This window comes from Pelobates fuscus, chromosome 10 (genome assembly GCF_036172605.1).
Source record: "Pelobates fuscus isolate aPelFus1 chromosome 10, aPelFus1.pri, whole genome shotgun sequence".
Classification (NCBI taxonomy): domain Eukaryota; kingdom Metazoa; phylum Chordata; class Amphibia; order Anura; family Pelobatidae; genus Pelobates; species Pelobates fuscus.
In genome coordinates, this window is record NC_086326.1 from 119,782,716 (window position 1) to 119,801,070 (window position 18,355).

Here is an 18,355-nt window from a genome sequence, read left to right on the forward strand (position 1 = left end):
AATGTGTGATACAGTTGGTCACCCCCTATGAATTATAAGAAGATTACTCCCACTCATCAGCAGTGAATGGACTATTTATTTCCTTCTCCTAGTACTGTCTGCATGGACAAGAGCCACAGAAGGAATGGCTTAGTGCTAGATAACATGTAGAAATGTTCTGTTTGGCTGACATGTGTATGAGTGATAGCTCAGAGAGGGGGTAATTGACTTAGACATACATATTCCTGTATGGAGTGGAGAATCTAGATGTATTTGATAATGGTCCTGTGAAACAACTGATGGGTTGACACAACTCCAGACAGGGCTGTAAATACTGGTTAGAATACAAATCCCCACTACCAGCTATCAGGGCCGGTGCAAGGATTTTTGCCGCCCTAGGCAAAAGAAAAGTTTGCCGCCCCCCCATGTGACATCACAATTCCCCACCCATATCATCTGCCATATGAACTAACGCCAGTGCTGCACACTGTGTTTACATTAAAAAGCCTGCAGGGACACGCTATAGACACCGGAACCACTTAATTAAGCTGCAATGGTTCTGGGGACTATAGTGTCCCTTTAATGTGAGGTTAATTAGAGATTAGTGTCACTAATAATATACTAGATTGCCTGCTTACAACCAGATGAAGATGGTGATGGGCACTGGCTGCAGTTTCGCTCCACTGGTCTTAATTTTCTGGGAGAACAGGAAGCAGCTCAAGGTCTGTGCCCCAGGGCCTGACGGTGAGTATTCCCATAAGGCCCACCCATAAGTCCACCCATAAGTCCACCTATATGTTCCACCCATTAAATTTGCTCACAGGGAGTGTAGTGTGTAGGGGATGTGTTATGTGTTATTGTAGAGGATCTAATGTGTGTGCTTATGGAATGTAGTGTATAGGCATACCAGTTTGTGTAGGTGATGCAGTGTGTTTGTGTGTAGTGGAAGCAGTGGGTTTGTGTGTAGTGGAAGCAGTGTGTTTGTGTATAGTGGAAGCAGTGTGTTTTTGTGGTTGTGTGTAAGGGATCCATTGTGTGAATCTGTGTTTGTATGCATAAGGGTGTGTGTCTGTAAGTGTGTGCATTGAGTGTGTGTAAGAAATGCATTGTTTCTGTGTGTATGTAAGAGAAGCAGTGTGTGTGTGTGTGTGTGTGTGTGTGTGTGTTTGCATGTGTGTGTAAGGGATGCATTGTGTGTTTCTGTGTATGTATAGTGATGCATTGTGTGTGTGTGCGTGTAGTGTTAAAGTGCTCTCCATTCTGTCCCTTAGAGCTCTCCCCTGCCCCTTAGTGGTCTCTCCTCTCCCCCACCCTCCCCTGGGGGTCTCTTCTCACACCCACCCACCCTCCATGTGTTTTCCTCACCTCCCCTTCTCCTCATCTCCACTTCTCCTCACCCCCTCTCCTGTGTTCTTCTCACCTCCCCCCCGTGTCTTCTCACCTCCCCCCGTGTTCTCCGTGAGCCATGCTACCAGCAAGTTGCCCATACCAGTTGTTGCTTTCAGGGGCCCCATGCACCAGCTGTTTTATACTCCTGGCCGAGTGTTGGCTTTCATTGCTGAGGTTCGTTGTTGGATCTTCAGCCAGAAGCGCTGGAAGATGTCCTCAAGCCTCTTCAGGGAGTCTGTAGTGGAGATATACGGGCTCCTCTGCACGTTGCCTTTGCCATGTGGTTGCAAGGAATTGGCGTTCGTCATTTTGGAGTGACGGGTTCGAGGCGGTGCAGCCTGGATAGTAAGGCGAGTGTGGGTAACTTCTCTGAGTTGCCCTGTAGGGACCGGGATAACCCCCACCGGTCTATAGGGGTAGGGGGTAGGAGTGCCACAAGACCAGATCCCGGCCCGAATCACAAGGGGACCGGCCACTTCCCCTCAGCCCCACGCCAGGTAGGCTGCAGCAAGGATCCCGGGTTTTCCTTGTGATAGACGCTCGGTTGAGGTGTCTGTTTGCTCCCCTGGGCTCCCCTGACCTTTTGGTACATGAGTTGGGCAGCCGTGTCTGCCGGGTAATGTCACTTTGTCAGCCAATTCGTCTGGAGCTCCAGCATACCACGTCTGACTCACTCTGAGGTCAGGCTCCGCCCCGGGTGTAGGAATGATTTGTTCACCACCTCTATGAATGGCATCCGCATGAAGAGTAACATCATGAGCATCAAATCGGATAGCTCTCATGTTTGCTTCACAGAGAACACCCTCTTTTGTTGCCCACTGGAAGCCAGCCACAACACTGTCTTTTATTTCATTTAGATATTGTACTCCTTTTGTCACATCAGTCATGATGTTTGGTCCAGTACTGCTGGGATCAAAACACCAGATCTTCCTAGCCTCTGTAACCTCCCACTCATAGTTATCTGCCAAGTAACGGGCACAAATCCTCAACTTTTGGCGAGCACTCATGTCTCTTTTGTCAAAATCCTCAGCAAGGCTATCAGGGAATGGACGGGCCTTCACATACAGACGGTTATGCTTGTTAGGAGACTTTGACAGTCATGGCTGGTTTGACTCTTTACTTACAGTTTCACAGTAAGAAACAACTGGGTCAGATTTCTTAATTGGAATGCAGGCATGGTCCTCCTCTAGATCCTTTAAGCAGATTTCCAAATGCAGCACTCCAGCTCCAGAAATAATATGTTCTCCAGATTCCTCAATGATGCACTGCACCATCGGGTCAGACTTAGCCAGACGCCCAAGACCAAGTGCATACATGCAAAATCACACTTAAAATTATGTGCAAATATTCTGAAAAAAATATTCTGAAAAAATGCAGTCTTGTATATCAGTATTCCAATTTAAATCTCAAAAAAAGGGAAATACATAATCATAGGGCAGTATGTTTGATAAATAAATGTATAAAATATGGAAAAGAAACACTCACAAAGGTAGAGCAATTTAGTCTGCTCTAAACTGAGATGGCATCTTGTGCAACATATGCAAACTGGAAGCTGTGGTGACAGTAGAAATCTTTATTGATATTCACAGAATAAAAACCGCTTTCCAGGCTGGAAAATCTAGCTTTTTCCCAAGAAACTATCGTACCAGTGCAATTGACATGTTTGAGAAAACTGTAACTAGTGATTTTGAGAGACTTGAAAAGAAAAAATGTAAAAAATATTTTAATTTGGGGGCGGGGCCGGGCGCCGAGCTGAGCAGTCGCAGGACAGCTCAGCTCCTGCACACAGGGCCACAAATAGCCCACAAATAGCCAACAAATCGCACTTTTGGGGGGAAATCCCGGCAATTACCTGCGACCCTCGATGTAACCGGGCTGCCGAGCCGAGGAGAGGCTTGCTCCCGCAGTTTTAGTCCCTCGGAGGATGGGGCCCGCTGCACCAGGCGAGACCTATACTGGCGGTGAGTGAAGTGGACGGCCGCCGCAACACTATCCCGCCCGACGGAGCCCAACACGCGTGAAGAGACGGCGGACCCGGTCCTGCTTCCTCCCCACCGGACCGGGGGGGTGATCCCGGTCCAAACAAAACCAAGCCAGACTCCACTACTCTCGGAGACACCGATATCCGGTAGCCCGCGACCCGCACACAAGATGGCGGAGACCATGTGAGTACAACAGGCTACCTCGAGCACAGGCCTACCAACAGCCTTCATGTATCCCTGCACACGGGGTAGTGCCACACGGAGTCCCTCACACCCGGAGATACCCCTGGCATATGACACCCACCAACTGCCACACCTGTGGATGCCACCGTCTAGAGGCCCGCTCACTCTTCTTCTGAGCCGGGCGCTCACAGGGGGGATCCCCCCCCCCCCCCCCACAGCCTGCCATACACCCAGGGAGAAGCTTGGGAAGCTCCTGCTGTTTCAGCACTGAATATGCTGAAAATAACTTAACTTCAGCCGAACAACCGACCGACCATTATAATGACCCGGCGGAACCCTGGGCCCACGGACCTGATGATGGGCACAATGGCAAAAGGCAAGAGCACCTACACAGGCCTAAGGCCGAAGACCAGCGGCCCTCGACCGCAGAGCAGCCACCACAGGGAACGTGGCATTGCAACACCCGCCCACAGCGACTGCCAGTGGACCCGGGGCGCAGTAACTCCAGACCTTAGTGGCGACCTAGCCTACGGCACACCAACACAGGCCTCCAGACCAGCCTAGGCCTAGAGAGATACCTCCACCATAGCCTGCTATGGGGCAAGCCACTGAAGCCCAGCGACAGACACACACCACACGCACATCGGCGGGCTGATACTAAAGACCTACAAGCCAGGAACCGGCATGGGCCAAAAGGGACTGTCCTGTGGACTCATAGTACCTGTTCTCTTTACGTCTCACTGCAAGAATTCTCACCAACTCACGCTTTGGTTAACCAGATTAGGCCACCCCTCACCGGTTCTAGGTGGGCTACTATAAAGAAGCCTGCTACTACTTCTGTCTCCCTGCTTAATGCATGGTATACTGTTGTCTGGGTTGAAGAGATGCTGTTGCTAGCTAGCCTAACGTGATCTTACATATTAACATGTCTTTAATTTGAATGTAACCTATGGTTGTAATTTTACCCTGTCTCCCACTACCAGGCATGCACAGCTCTGACTTGACGACAGCTCAGGGAGCATATTATCTGCTAACTGCAATTTATATGAATGACTGCTGGACCAGGCTGACTGCGAATATGCATCTTGCATATTATAAATCACAAACATCTGACATATCTAGCTACCTGATAATGACACATTCACGTAGTTTAGCCGGAACCTGCATGAAATTTCATGTTTACCAGTAGCCGACACTGCATAATCTTTTAAGCCCTGATATACCTCCTACTGTATTATCCATAGCGTGACATCACTACTTAAAACAGCAGTCATTGTAAAGCATGTACACCCATCACTCCCACATAGTCACGCAGACCCAGACCAACGTTTACACCTTAAAGCTCTACTTAAATGTTAAACCAATGTTCTTAATCGATTGATATCCATCTGTATTAACTAGTCAAAAAAAAAAGTGCTCTGTCTATCTATTACCCAATGTAACAAACGTTTTGAAACCTACGTATGGAATGCTGTTGGGGCACCATATGTAAGCATGTAACTATTATAAGCACTGCAAAAATAAAAATAAAGATGTACAAAAATATTTTAATTTAAGTTACAATGAGAAATGTGCACTGGATGAACTAAGGGGTAATGAAAAAAATATCATAAGGGGGGTTGTATTGTAATCCAAGATACAGAACAATATTTAAAAGAATGTTATAGACAACTTAATGACAGAGAAGTGTACACTGAATTAAGTAAGGACCCCACCCCAGAGATACAATTAACACTAAATGCACTTTTGGAAAAAGGAAGGGACTTTACTATTTTAAATGATAATGAATATAATTTTTTTTAAAAATGAGTTTCCCCGTATACCCACATTCTATACATTACCTAAAGTTCACAAAGACATTAGAAATCCACCAGGGAGACCTATCGTTTCCGGTATAGGCTCCATCTCTGCGAACCTATCTAAATTTGTGGATATTTATCTACAAGATTTAGTAAAAACCATGCCCTCCTATATAAAAGACACTACGGACATTATTAGGATTTTAAGAACTATTAAGTGGGAACAAGATTTTATATTAGTAACCAGTGACGTATCATCTTTGTACACCTCTATACCACATGATAAGGGGTGTCAAGTGATACGTAGTCAACTGGAAAACTCTCAAAAAATGTCTTTAGAATGTATACATTTTATTGTAGAGAGCATTACTTGGATTTTAGAAAATAATTATTTTTATTTTAATAATAAATATTATGTACAGCGTCAAGGTACCGCGATGGGGGCCAAGTTTGCCCCCAATTACGCCAATTTATATTTGGCAGGATGGGAGAACGAATTTGTGTATGGCAACACTAGGTGGGGGGCAAACTTGGCCCTATAATGTAGGTATATAGATGACCTTATATTAATATGGAAAGGTAGTAGAGATGATTTGGATAAGTTTTTAAATAGTCTTAATCAAAACAACTGGGGTATCCAATTAACTAGCACATATAGTACTACAAAAATAGAGTATTTAGACTTGGAAATGTATATATAGAAAATAATGAAATAAAAATGAAAAATTTCTTTAACCCCTTCAGGACCGGCCTGTTTTTGCGATGTTTTTACGTTAAGGACCAGAGCAGTTTTAACACTTTTGTGGTGTTTGTGTTTAGCTGTAATTTTCCGCTCTCTCATTTACGGTTCCCATACAAGTTATATATTGTTTTTTTCACGACAAGAAGGGCTTTCTTTACATACCAGTATTTATATTATGTCATATATTGTATTTAAAAAAAAAAATAAAATATGGTGAAAAATAAAAAAAAAAACATGTTTTTGGACTTTTACTTGAAAAATCTTTTACTTATCTACAAAAGCTAATGAAAAAAACTGCTAAATAGATTCAAAATTTTGTCCCGAGTTTAAAAACACCCAGTGTTTACATGCTTTATTGCTTTTTTTTGCAAGTTATAGGCCTATAAATACAAGTAGGAAATTGCTGTTTCAATATATATATATTTTAAATGTATCAATAGTGACATTGTTACACCGTTATCTGTCATAAATCCCCGAAACACACCTAACATGTACATATTTTTTAAAGAAGACAACCCAGGGTATTCAAAATGGGGTATGTCCAGTCTTTTTTAGTAGCCACCTAGTCACAAACACTGGCCAAAGTTAGCATTTATATTTGTTTGTGTGTTAAAAATGCAAAAAACGCTAACTTTGGCCGGTGTTTGTGACTAAGTGGCTACTAAAAGAAGCTGAACATACCCCATTTGCAATACCTTGGGTTGTCTTCTTTTGCAAATGGTATGCCATCATGGGGCTAATTCTCATTCCTTGGCTACCATACGCTCTCAAAGGCAACCTAACCAATCTGACAAATTTCAATAAAAAAAAAAAAGTAAAATCAAGCCTTATATTTGACCCTGTAACTTTCACAAACACTATAAAACCTCTACATGTGGGGTACTGTTATACTCAGGAGACTTCGCTGAACACAAATATTAGTGTATCAGAACAGTAAAATATATCACAGCAATAATATCCTCAGTGAAAGAGCTGTTTGTGTGTGAAAAATGCAAAAAACTTCACTTTCACTGACAATATCATCGCTGTGATATGTTTTACTGTTTTGAAACACTAATATTTGTGTTCAGCGAAGTCTCCCGAGTAAAACAGTACCCCCATGTACAGGATTTAGGGTGTCATAGAAAGTTACAGGGTTAAGCACAGTGCTAGCAAATTAAATTATCTGGACTTTTGGCCTGGGTTGGCAGGCAGGTCCCTCAAATTGCAATCATTAAAATTACTTAATTAGGTAAAAATATTACATAAATATGCACGTAGAATTTTAATATATATACATATTTATATATTTGACGTCTACGTGTATATTTATGAAATTATTTATGTAATTATGTATGTGGACATATGTATATTTCGTATTATTTTTATTTATTTATTTATACATAGATATATATATATCATTACATTCTAAGTGTATTTTGATATAAATATATATATATCAATATCAAAATACTGTTAGAATAAAACTGAATATATATATATATAATTTTTTTTTAATTATTAAAAATTATTTTTATTTTTGGTTATTTATTTTTATTAACATATTATTTGTATTTTATAATAATATATATATACCATATATATAGTTATTATATATATTGTATATATTCGTGTGTAATTTAAATATAAGTGTATTTTTATAATTATATACGTATATATAAATATAAAAATACACTTAGTGTGACATTATATATATATATGATATATATACATATATTATATATAGGTATATATAGATATAATACATGTATATATAGCATATATATATATACACATATTATTATTTTTTTCACACTTATTACTTTATTTTAAAACTTTATTTGTGATTTTTTTACTTGCAGGGAGACTGACTGTCAGCACAGACAGTCCCCCTGCAGGCAGATACAAAGACCCCTATTGCGGTCATGTGATCGAGTGATCACATGGCCGTGGGGTCCTGATCTGCCGAGGGGGGGCTGCCCGGGCAGACAGGCAACCCCCCTGGACCGGGAGGAGAGCTGATCGCCGCCGTGGGACCGACGGCGATCAGGTAAGTAGCCCAAAACCGTTATGACGGTTCAGGACCGTCAGCGGTCCAAACGCACGTTTTACCGCTGACGGTCCTGAACCGTCAGCGGTCCTTAAGGGGTTAAAAACGTTGATGCAAACAACTATGTGTTATACAATAGCGGACATTATACTCCATGGCTAAACAATATCCCTAAAGGTCAATTGAAAAGGATTAGACGAAATTGCACTGATACAGACATTTTTAAACAACAAGCACAAATTTTAAAGGGACGCTTTTTAGACAAAAGATATCCGGAAGATTTGGTAAATAGGGTATATGATGAAACAGTTATTTTAAAACAAGAAGATTTAATTGAGAGAAAGGAAGCTCAGACAAAAGATGACAATAAAAATAAACTAAGTAATGTGCCATTAGTGTTTGATTTAACATTGCACATAAAGATGTTAAAAAGATAATTAACAAACATTGGCAGCTACTAAAGGAAGATACAGAGTTGGCCAAAATCCTACCGCAAAAACCATTTATAACATTTATAGGTGCCCCTAATTTCAATCTTATTTTAACTCATAATCAACCTAGGAAAGTTACACATAAACATTTAATGAATGATAGAAAAGGTTTTTATTCATGTGGTAAATGTACTGGATGTAAATATAGTAAAAATAAAACTTTGAAGGGTATAGGTAAATTTAAAAGTACATATAATGGAAATTAATTTAATAATGATGATTGTATTACTTGTTTTACAAAGAATGTCATTTATCTTTTAATATGTCCATGTGGACTACAATATGTGGGACGTACTATACGCCCACTTCACAAGCGAATAGGAGAGCATTTTTTTTTTTTTTTATTCTTTATTTTTCTTGTGCATTCAGTTACAACATGCTTGCAGCGCCACGACGGCGTGTACAAGCTATTCAATGGTCTACAACGTCATGGAAGGATAAACAGTACATTTTACATTTTTCAATATAACAGGCTTAGTACACATGAATATCATTTTTATAGCTAGTCTATGCGTGCTTAATTAAGTAGTTATGGTATAATCGGTGAGGTAAAGGCTTATGCAAGATAACATCAAGTGCAGATTTCTCTACACTGATTAATTAAATGTGACCACCAGGGGGCAGCGAGTTGCTGAGCTAATCGGATAGAGTAGTCATGTGGGCTCAGTCATTGTTAAGCTGATTTCTGTGCGGATCTGCAATGACAGAATTATCTAAAGTAAACTCAAAAGGCAATACTGAAAATAAAATGCTAACATGAAGGATATGCTGCTTGGTTGTTAATTATGTATGTTTAGCAGCCGCTCAGGTACTCCAGCAGCTGTGCTGTATCGGCTGGCATCCTGGCTGTAGTCAAGTCCCTTATGTTCCATGCTGATTTCTTAAAAGCTTAGGTACTTGTTGGCCAGGAGTGTGTTCTTATGTGACTGCTGGCATTCGCCTCAGATGTGGAAAAAAGCCTCCAGTTTAGGCAGGGTCATTGTCCCGCTGTAGTCCCGCAGATCCGCTGATAAGAGTGTAAGATGTAGCCTCAGGTATTGTACATATGTGCCGAGCCCTTCAAATCCGTACTCCGGTTTATAGTGGAAGCGGCGGCCATCTTGGATATTGCCACACGGTCCCTGTTGCTTGTTACACCGCCCGGATTGCCATAGTTGGACACTGCTTCCCCGATGGCGTCCGGGATAACCCCCCCGGCCCACAGTGGGGGGAGAACGGGACCCTCAGTAGGCGCATAAGAGGTCCCGCCGGACTAAGCGCGGGAGATCGGCCGCTTCTCCCGCCAGAGCCTCACGGCAGGCCGCAATCTCATCCGCCCAGCAGTCAGCTTCGCCGGTAGGACGGGGCCGACAGCTCCTCCGAGAGTTGTTCCTCGGCTTCCCTCTGCCTTCTAACAGCTGTTGGGTGTCTTTTGGGGGGAGAAAAGGAACTTTTGGGCTGGATGTTGTTGTTTCATCGCGGAGCCGAGGCGCCCCACGTCCATCCAGCTCTGCGGTCAGGCCCCGCCCCCGAATAGGAGAGCATTTTAATAACATTCTAAGAGGAGTTAACCAACATAGTGTTTCAGCACATTTTAAATCAAAACATAATATGGACCCCAGAGGGTTGATATTTTTAGGAATACAAATAATAAATACATCTCATAGAGGGGGAGACCATGTGTCAAGAATAGGTAAAGAGGAAATGAAATGGGTACATAGATTAAAAACCTTGGAACCACGTGGTCTGAATATAGAGTTTGATCTTTTTAATTTTTTCAAATTTTTATTTTTTTTTATTTTTTTTATCTAAATATAATTTTCCAAGTTTATTGGATGATTTCTAGATATTATAATTTTTTATATAATTTGTTTTAGTACTATGCAGACTAACTTATCTTACTCCTTTTTTTGTCTCCTCTTGAAATATAGGTACATTAGTTTAATAAGGTTTTATATATATATTTTATATTAAGTGGAAAATGTCTTGTATATTATACCATAGCTGTATTTCTAATTGGGTTCATGTGAATATGTTTTTATTATGTTTTTATTTTTGATTTGTAACTAATTATGGAATTGCAATAGAAAAAAAAAAAATACTTTTGCTTTTTCAGTAGTTTAGGTGATTATCCCCTATTATCTAGACCGCATATGTTTGCATGTAAATTAGATACAAAGTTATAGCCAATTGGAGAGACTCTTTTGGGCAAATCACGCCCTTCAATGAGACTTAATTTAAGACTGTGGTGAACTGTGGGCAGATCTGATGAAGCCGACCATATCGGCGAAACGCGTCATCACGTTGTGACGTAATCACGTCGTTACGCTCAACGGCCACAAGCCCCGCCTCCCGGAAGTGTTACTGAAAAAGATTGTGTTCGGCACTCAGGGTCCTGTAAAAAACACCGGCGCAGGACCAGAGGAGTCAATAACTCATTATTACACGGAGGAAGCATTACAAGAAGGGACTTTACAGCCTGGAAAGCGGTTTTTATTCTGTGAATATCAATAAAGATTTCTACTGTCACCACAGCTTCCAGTTTGCATATGTTGCACAAGATGCCCTCTCAGTTTAGAGCAGACTAAATTGCTCTACCTTTGTGAGTGTTTCTTTTCCATATTTTATACATTTATTTATCAAACATACTGTCCTATGATTATGTATTTCCCTTTTTTTGAGATTTAAATTGGAATACTGATATACAAGACTAAAGGTATATTCCAAAGTGGAAAATAAGCTAAGTATTTTTGTGTGTTTAAAAAAAAAAAAAAACTTCAATATTTTTGCTGAATATTTGCACATAATTTTAAGTGTGATTTTGCACGTATGCACTTGATCACTTTTCGTGTTATATAATATTGAACATATTTTCACTTTATTTCAATATTTAGTGATCTTAAAGACACAGCGCACTTTATGTATTTATTTTTAATATGGTCACATGTGATAGAGCTTGTTCACTGTATATAGTGCTGCTTATAATATATTTATCATTAATTGAACCAGCGTCATAACACTACTTGTGTGTTTTTTGTAGACGCCCAAGACCCTCCACAAGTTTTGGAAGATCAGCAGGGTTATTTGCTTCTACAACCACACGCACTACAGGGCTGACACTGAACTTCATAACACGCATGTTATGTGAATGTTCAAAAGTGGTGATTGTCCCAGTTTTCACCAGGAACCCACCAAACCCACAGGGAACATCTTTAATTGGCTCCACATAACGCCCTATCATCAGGATGGTGTAGCGTTACTCACCTTTCCCAGGGGCCGGCCGCGGTCCTCTCTTCAAGCCGCGCGCGGTCCTGCGGCTGCACGAGCCGCGCGCGGCTCATCCGACGCTTCCGACGCTTCAGACAGGAAGGCGGGCAGTGACCGCGAGATGCGGTCACATGTCCCGCCTGAATCTAAGAGCGCGCCGCGAGTCTCGGGCGCGCTCTTAAAGAGACAGTGGGAGCCTAAATTGCCAAAAGGCTCCCATTGGCCCCTGTCATCCCACACACCCCATACACTTACCTTTTGGGGGTGTGGAAGTGACAGGAGCCAATCACATTAGTTTTGAACCTATTTATACTTACCCTTTTCCCTTAGTTCCTTGCCCTATCGTGGTTTCTGCTACAGTTCCCTTTAGCGCTTGTTGTGTTCAGTTGTGTTCCTCCGTATTTGACCTTGGCTTTGTATTCTGACTTCGTTTTCGCTTTATCCTTGTCTGTTCTGTTTGCCGGCTTGCTGTTTCCTGTGTACCAGACCCCGGCTTGTCCTCGTTTACGCTGTCTCTTTGTGCCCTTGACCTCGGATTGTTCCTGACTCTGTACTTCTCCTATATACGTCGAGTCCGGCCATTCTAAGGTCCGGTAGACATATCTCTCCTCTGTTCTGCCTTCTGTTTAGCTGGATCCTGCGTGTAGGGGTATATTCTCGTTACATTACGATAGGGCCATGGACCCCGCAGATTTAGCTCAACAGATGGCGTCCCATGAGGCTAGATTTGTAGAGCAGGATCACCGAATGGATCAGATAGCCCAGGCTCTCCAGACGCTCTTAGCTAGAACCATTCCAGCAACCACACCTAACCCTCCTACACCCCTTCTTCCTGAAGTATCGACTATGCCTAATGCTACGGCCCATTTAACACCTCCTCCTAGGTATGGAGGGGATTCTAAGACATGCAGAGGGTTCATTAACCAAATAGAGTTTCACTTTTAGATGTATCCACGTTCATTTCCCACAGAGAGGTCTAAGGTTGGGTTCTTTATGCACCAACTTACCGACAAAGCACTTGAATGGGCAAATCCTATTTGGGAGGCTAATGGACCTATGGTGCATGACTTTCACAGTTTTCTTACGGCATTTCGCAGAACTTTTGACACTATGAAAAGGTCTAAAAATGCCGCAAGAGCATTAATGAGAGTTAAACAGGGTTCTAGGTCTGTGGCTGATTACGCTATTCAGTTTCGTACCCTTGCCTCACAGGTAGATTGGACCAACAATGGGTTAACTACTGCCTTCATGGAAGGCTTATCAGACTCTATATTGGATGAGGTAGCAGCTAAGGAGCTTCCTGTTGCTTTAGAGGACCTTATTGACTACCTCATTGATATAGATAATAGGATTCGTGACAGGCTCTATACCAAGAACAGAAATAGACGTTTTGTTACACCTATTCACCCCAGAGTTAATACACCGGAGAGTGTTAAAGTATCTGAAGAGGAACCTATGCAATTAGGGGTTGCCAAACTCTCTGATAATGAAAAATTACATAGGAGAAGGGAGGGACTCTGCCTATATTGTGGTAGGAGAGACCATATGGTAAAGGAATGTCCTTTGCTCCCGGAAAACTCTCGCACCTAAGACCTTATAGGGGACTGGCCTTGGGTGTGATTTCTAAGTCTCCTACATTGCCTCCTAACCGACTGCTTCTCCCTGTTTCTTTACATATGGGAGAGAGTTGTATAGTTGAAAATATATACGCCTTGGTTGACTCTGGGGCAGCTGAGAATTTTATAGACTCTGGTTTTGTAAAGAAAAACAACATTCCCATCAGGGAGAAGGAGATACCCTTGGCCGTTGAGGCCATAGATGGTAGACCATTGATATCTCCAGTTGTTACTCATGAGACTGAACCGTTACACATGTACACAGGGGTTTTACACTATGAAACCATTCGGTTCCAGGTCATCACCTCTCCCTCTTCACAGTTAGTGTTAGGGTATCCATGGTTACGTGCCCACAATCCCATATTTGACTGGGAGACAGGGCAGATAAAATCATGGAGTGAGGCCTGCCATGAGTCATGTACTATTGAAGTCACGCCTGTGAATTCTATTAATGTTCCTACCACTCCTCCTTTGTCTACGGCTATACCCTCTCAGTATTTATCTTTAAAGACTGTCTTTGATAAAAGAGAGGCTGACAAATTACCGCCTCACAGACCCTACGATTGTGCTATTGACTTGTTGCCTGGCACTATACCTCCAAAGGGCAGGGTGTACCCCTTATCGGTTCAAGAAAACCGTGTCATGGAGGAATATATTAAAGAATCATTAGACAAGGGATTTATTAGGAGATCCTCTTCTCCGGCTGGAGCGGGGTTCTTCTTTGTATCGAAGAAAGAAGGTGATTTAAGACCTTGCATTGATTATAGAGGTCTTAATAAAATCACCATCAAAAATGCTTACCCTATACCATTAATAACAGAATTGTTTGACAGGCTCAAACGTGCTACGGTATTCACCAAATTAGATCTTAGAGGAGCATACAATTTGATACGTATAAAAAAGGACCACGAATAGAAGACAGCCTTCAACACTAGGTCAGGTCATTATGAGTATACCGTCATGCCATTTGGGCTTTGCAATGCCCCAGCAGTATTCCAAGAATTTATTAATGATGTTTTAAGAGACTTTATTCACTCATTCGTTATTGTGTACTTGGACGACATTTTAATATATTCTACAGACTTACACACTCATCACAGACATGTTACGACCGTTCTGAAGACCCTTCTTGCTAATGGTCTTTATTGTAAATTAGAAAAATGTCTATTTGACCAATCCGAAGTCCAGTTTTGGGGGTATTTGATTTCCGCTAAGGGTTTTCGTATGGATCCCCGGAAGCTCGCTGCTGTCATAGAATGGCCTCTGCCGCAAGGTCTAAAAGCCATCCAGCGTTTTCTGGGTTTCTCTAATTATTATAGACGTTTTATCAAAGGTTTTTCGTCTATTGTAGCACCTATTACTCGTATGACAAAAAAGTATGGCAATACTCGTGTCTGGTCTACCGAGGCACTTCAAGCTTTTGACTTCCTTAAGACTACGTTCGCCTCTGCACCTATTTTACAGCATCCTGTCCCCTCATTGCCCTATATACTTGAAGTCGATGCTTCAGATATCGGGGTAGGTGCGGTTTTATCTCAAAGAGAGTCTCCTGAAAAGCCATTGCATCCTTCTGGCTTCTTTTCTAAACAAATGTCCAAAGCAGAGAAGAATTATGATGTGGGTAATCGCGAACTCCTTGCTATCATTTTAGCACTCAAAGAATGGAGACATTTGTTAGAAGGCACTAAGGATCCCATCCTCATATTTACGGATCATAAGAACCTGTCCTACCTTAGCGAAGCTAAAAGATTGTCTTCCAGGCAGGCTAGGTGGTCCCATTTCAATTATATAATCACCTATAGGCCAGGTGATCGGAACACTAAAGCGGACGCTCTGTCCAGACAGTTTGAAACTATTGACAAACAGGAGATTGATGTTACTCCTGTCATTCCCCCAGACAGGATAATAGCAACTACTGTATTGTCTATTTCCTCGTCCCTCTTGCAGGCCATACAAGCGAAACAAAGCATGGCACCTAGCGAGAGGCCTAATGATAAATTGTTCGTTGACGTTCCCGAGAGACGGGATATTCTGTCACTATATCACGATACTAAGACTGCTGGACATCCTGGTATTTCCAAAACAGTGTCAGTTGTTTCTCGGTATTTTTGGTGGGATTCCTTACGAAAGGATGTCACTGACTATATAAGTGCTTGTACTACTTGTGCCTGTATGAAATCCTCTCGTAGAGTTCCTTGTGGGCTGTTGCATCCATTACCCGTTCCCGAGAGACTTTGGTCCAACCTATCTATGGATTTTATTGTTGAATTACCCCCTTCGAATGGTAACACAGTCGTCCTGATGATAGTTGACCGGTTTTCCAAAATGGCTCACTTTGTGTCTCTTCGCAAGTTGCCCACATCCAAGGAACTGGCCCTTATCTTCGCTAGAGAAGTATTTCGGTTACATGGCATTCCCTTATCTATTGTGTCCGATAGGGGTAGCCAATTTATTTCCAGGTTCTGGAAAGCCTTTTGTACAGAAATGGGTATTTCTCTCTCGTTTTCTTCCGCTTACCATCCCCAGTCTAATGGAGCTGCTGAACGTGCCAACCAATCTCTGGAGCAGTACCTCCGTTGTTTTGTGTCTCACCATCAGGACAATTGGTCTGGCCTGCTTCCTTGGGCTGAATTTGCTCGGAATAACGCCACTCATGATTCTTCCGGCAAAAGCCCTTTTTACGTTGTCTATGGCCAGCATCCCGTTGTTCTCCCGGCTGCATTCTCCTCACAGGGTAACAGTTTCCAAGCAACTACTTTTTCGTAAACCTGTATGTCCTTGCAGAATTCAGGATCTGTTGGATGGCTCATGTACGCAAGTGCATTGCTCCATAACAAATCCTGGATCAGTCTAATAACAGGCAGCGCAATTACAAAATGGCAGCTCGCCTAAGCAGAGTTTCTTGATGCATATTAGGATTTATGGTCTATACGCATACGTCTGTGCCTCTGCGCAGGCAACCAAATGTTTTTTCTATGAACTCGCAATGTACCTGCCCATATTTTGTTGCTACTCTTAATGCTTTTTCGAGCCTTATCTGTAACCTAGACACTTTTACAAAGTTGGTACACGTTATTATGCGACATGATTGCTGAGAACTACTGGCCTCTGCGCAGGCAACCATAGGATACCGTTGATAATTTATGCAGTGAGAATCTCATGAGATTGTGTAAGACTAGAAGAAATGCACGGCCAGCGTACTGCGTAAATATGCCTGTTGAATATATATGACATCTTAACTTTCGCAAAGTTTAAGTTCATCGCATGTAATTAACCGCCTGTTTATGTTGACATCAATGCCTCTGCGCAGGCAACCAAATGTTATTTCTATGAATCGGCAATGTGCCTGTCCACGTTTTATTGCGACTCCAATAAAAGTATTCAAAAATATATATATATATAACCTTCCCTTATCAGTGGTGGGCACCATTTTTGAGATGTACATCATTAAATGACCTTTGGGGTCACAGTTCTTTATGCCCATAGCAGCTTCATCATCAGGTGGTCATTCATACAGCAGCTCACAGTGGTACCTCTGAGCAGTTACTGGTGATGGCAGGTGGATGGTAATCATTTGTAGAAGAGCTTCTCCAGCAGGAAGCCAGTGTTTCATACCAGCCTTTAACAGTTGTTTTCCTCTTTATCTTTGTCTTCACTGTCCAACTTGACATCCAGTTTCTCGAAATGTTTAGCAGTTTCATCTTTCTTAAAGTACATGATTGCATCAAAAACCTTGAAGATTGGATCCAGGATGAGCTGGCAAAATGTTCTAGGCACCTTCTTTCCAATAAGCATTTTTGCAGCCTTGCTAAGCTTTCCATTGGCAGGATCAAAATACCTGTCTCCCTAAAGCATCTTCATCATGTCTTCCATTTCTTTTTTTGCATGTTCAGCTGGTGTCAGTTTGCCCTCACCCTTTGCAGCAAACTTTTGCACATACATCTTTGCAAATTGTTTGAGTATAAATGCCCAGCCATGGAGTCCAGAACCAAAGCCAACATTACCAAGAACTGGATCAATCATGATGTTTCCCATGGGTCTGATCTCTCCCTCACCGTAGGTGGATATGATAATGTTTACGTTCTCCACAATACACTGGAAAGTCTGATATAGCTCTTTTGGCTCTAGTTGCAGTTCCAAAAGTGCACGGTCCATTTTATTCATCATCAAGACAGGGCGGATTCTTTCAGAAGTTGCTTGATGGGAATGGTTTCAGTCTGCACATTTTATACTACATATCCTGAGGTGGGGATTATACCACCAACGCTATTTCCAAAGTGCAGTGTGACCTGCACTTTAGTTCTGAGTATATTTTATCTCATTTTATTTACCACCTTAAAATATCATCAGAGAGCACTATCTTCTGTTTTTATCTCCCCCCCTGGAGGACAAGCACCAATACATCCTGTAAGCAGGGATTATTCCGCTATATGCTTACAAATCCTGAGCTGGCTATAGCTCATCCAAATGTGAGTGTGACATATATATTATTACCACCGTTATATTAATTTTATACACTCCGCACGATTGGTCCTCTCTTTTTGTGTTTTCCATATCACGAGACGGTGTGAACCACTACAACAAGAGAAGATACCCCCACAGTGGAATTAGTGACTATATTCATTTTATTATTGGAACTTACCCATTTTTTATTCATAATAATTTTTTAAGATTTTTTACTATTTTTATATATATATTTTTTTAACTTATTTTCTTCTTTGGCGCAACCTTTCTTTATTTTTACTGCATATTTCACATATAGAGGGTTAGAGGGTTACGCTCTATGGGTGTCAGGCCTTCAGCGTGTGCTCTGCCAACCTCAGCAAGTGCACTTTGCCACTCATATCTGGTATCTCTATAGCGTGCTTTTACAAAGAAAAAAAGTTTTTCAGTGTAATC

The 18,355-nt window shown here is 41.8% G+C and overlaps 1 pseudogene; it reads right to left on the reverse strand.

The window, feature by feature from the left end:
- Positions 1-1,850: 1,850 nt before the first annotated feature.
- On the reverse strand, positions 1,851-18,113 carry LOC134574794 (elongation factor 2-like; annotated as a pseudogene).
- Between the last annotated feature and the right edge of the window lie 242 nt (positions 18,114-18,355).